This window comes from Nematolebias whitei, chromosome 1 (genome assembly GCF_014905685.2).
Source record: "Nematolebias whitei isolate Nwh7 chromosome 1, NemWhi1, whole genome shotgun sequence".
Lineage (NCBI taxonomy): Eukaryota > Metazoa > Chordata > Actinopteri > Cyprinodontiformes > Rivulidae > Nematolebias > Nematolebias whitei.
The window spans coordinates 8374006-8377481 of NC_056498.1; positions in this window are offsets into that span (position 1 = coordinate 8374006).

Sequence of the window (3476 nt, forward strand, 5' to 3'; positions counted from 1 at the left end):
TGTGCGTGTGTGTGTGTGTGTGTGTGTGTGTGTGTGTGTGTGTGTGTGTGTGTGTGTGTGTGTGTGTGTGTGCGTTTGTGTGTGTTTTCATTTGACTGGGCAACATCTTCTCCCTTTGAATTTTTAATAAATAATCAAATTAAAAATGCATGATGATTTTGGACTTTTAGGGACGGAGATTTGAGTTGCCGGATCCAAGCAAACAGTTACCGAAACGCACCCGGTCAAAATGAGAAAGTTCCCGGATCTTGTTCTGACAGAGTCTGGCTCAAATTAAGCACCGAGGGTATGGATCCCCTACAATAAACGAGGGACTACTATATTTGAATGTTTCTGTTCAGTGCCCTGAGATGACTTCTGTTGTGATTTGGCGCTATATAAATAAACTGAATTGAATAGATACACCCAGGTGGAGCAGTGGGCATCTATGTAAGCGCCTGGGGAGCAATTGGGGATTGGGTGTCTTGCTCAGAGACACCACGACATGTGGGAATGGCTGGGAGTCGAACCGCGATATTTTGGTGCCAGGTTGGCTTCCCTATCTCTACCCCATGTCGGACCCTCTTTTAGCTAGCATGCCTGTATTGGGTGCCACTAGCTTAGCGCTACGTCAGTGCGGGGGGGGGGGGGGGGGGGGCCACCGGGGGGGGGGGGGGGGGGGGGGGGGGGGGGGGGGGGGGGTCACACAGTTCGGTTTGGTAGGTGGGGCGCTCGGTTCTGTTGATAGGGCAGGGCGCCCAGCTTGTATAATAGTAGGGAAAACACTGGGTTTATTGTCTTATGCAGGTCGACATAAGGTCAACAGTGCAATGAAATGCTCAGGATGAGAAGAACCGTCTCGACTTGCAAAAACAGCAACAACAAGAAATACCAAAGCATGCAACAAAAATACAATACAAGGCGCCAAAAGTGACAAAGAAACATCTACAGCAGCATGGTCCTATTAGCAGAGTGATTTTATTAGCGCAGCATGGTACTGTTAGCAGTGTGTTTCTGTTAGCGGTGTGGTGGTGTTAGCAACACGAGCCTGTTAGCAGTATAATGATAACGACCGCGGCAATGGACAATGACAGCCCTCCAGAACCAGGTCCGGCAGAAAGAACATATAAGTTTCCCCGCAAACCGAACTGTCCCATAGAGTTTGGTCCGTGCAGGCAGATGGAGGATAATGGAGATGTTCGCTATTATAGGCTGGAGCCTAAGCCTGAGGCGGGAAGGGGGCCGGGAACTGCACCACAATGGCATGACAGCGACACACAAAACTCCAAAAGTGTGTCGTGGTCATACCCATAGTGTGGATTGAGGTCGGTCAAACTCAATCCAGGGAACTAGATTGTGGAATGTTTTGAAAACTGAAGTGAAAAATGCAAAAACAACGATTACTTTTAAGAAAATAATTAAAAATGGGCTACTGCAAAAATATATATGAAATACTGTTATGTATGTTGCATTATAGTTCGAAAATTATAGTGAATTGTTCTTTTTTTTCTTTTTTGTTTGTTTAGGTACTTACAGATGATTGTTGTTTGATTTGAATTATTGTAAGAGGGGGCAGATAAAATAAGATTTTTTTCTTCCTTCCGCTACCATTCATTTTATTTATATATTATATAAACTTAGTTTGCATTAGCCCTGTGATGGACTTGCGACCCGTCCAGGGTGTACCCCGCCCCTCGCACAGTGATTGCTGGACATGGGCACCAGCGACCCCCGTGACCCAAAATGGAATAAACGGGTAAAGATAATGGATGGATGGATGGATAAATAAATAAAAAAAAGCAGAACGAAATCAATAGGAACAAAAAAGATCAAGTTGAAGCAGAGCTTCCATCAGTGCTGCCATTATGTGGCACATATGACATCACTCCCAATGAGTTTATTCAAAAACTCTTGCATGAAAGGCATCAAGCATTATGCAGTCCTTCAAGAAATACCAAGTCTTTACTGATTTAACATGCCTTGTGGATCACATTGTAATGATTCATGTATATGTGCTACAACTGTATACCTTTTATCATGCTGGCTGAAAGGATATGGCTGCAGAGCATCGGTTGATTACACCTGAACTGATACAAATCTGAGAACACAAGTAACCTGCCTGCTGAACAAGCACGGTTTCCTTCCCATTTAGACTTTTAGGCAGCATCTAACGGGGCTAAGAGCCCACAGAGTACATCCATCAGAGTGCTTTATCAGTAGTGCCCAGCATGGGAGCCTTCCAAGTCACTGCAGGCTTCGTCCATGTTCTTGTCAGATAATGCTCCCAAAAAGCACTGAAAAGACTCGTTCTCATTCTGTACAGTAATCCACAAAGATATCTCACTGAGAAGAACATGTGAGGTCTTCATAGTTAAAGCACAAAAAATAATTCTGTATCATGATTTAGCTGTAAGCTTGTCACAAATGCATTTTAAAATCTAATGGTGATAGCTTATTTCTACAGGTTGAAGAAGATCAAATGCTTTAGACAACCCCCACCCCACAACACACACCACCATGCAAAGGTCACCATTATTCATCGTTAACACTGAAAGAAATCCTTTAACTGTCAGCAGGACTTGGCTGAAAATTGCTACAAGCAGGGAAGGGAAAACATTTCTGTGACATTTGAGGTCTTCCACAAAAGAGAAGCAGAAATAATGAACTGAGCAAAGTGTGGTGGAAAGGCATGCATGTTAGTGGTTGATAACTAATATATACAGTTTTATTGTTTTCCTGTTGAGCATTGCCTGTTTGTCTCCATGTTGTTGTGCATTCACGTGGCAAACCCACACCTGGAAGCAGACAAACTGACCCATTTGGACTCATCTCATCAGCCATACGGTGTGGATCACAGTCAGATTAGCACCTCTTTGAAGCACAGAAATGTTGTGACTGTAAAACATATGGAAGGTTGTTGATTTGGTCCTGGATGTTGTTCAGACTTAATGTTTAAAATGTTTTGTAGATATCAGATTGTGATTGGATAGCAGTAAATACAGGTCTGAACTCTGTCAATGTGCATCTGTCCTGAGCAGAGGTGTAAACTGAAGGGACAACGCATGCAAGCAGCAAAGTGGATTTTTCATGGCAAGAAAAAAAAAGATCTATTCAACTAATAAGTAATTAAAAATAATTAAACAGCAATCATCAGGGGGTGGCAGTGGTGGCACAGAGGCACCTGCGATTTGAAGGTCACCGGCTCAATTCCCCTACTGACCGTAACATCAAAATGTGGGTGGAGAGGATAAAGCACCCACATCCGCCTACACCCTCATTCACCCCACTCTGTGCCCTTGAGGCCAATAGTCCCCATCTGCCTGATGGGCAGCAGCCCCCCGCCCCACACAGACAACCTAGAAAATATTAAATGTGCCGACTTCACTTTTAGTGTGCAACTGCATTTATTTATTTAAAAGAAAGCACTTTCAAAAATTGTGTTGCCACAGCAAAATTCAAGATGGCCACCACCTATATGTACAGTATATGTATTGTAT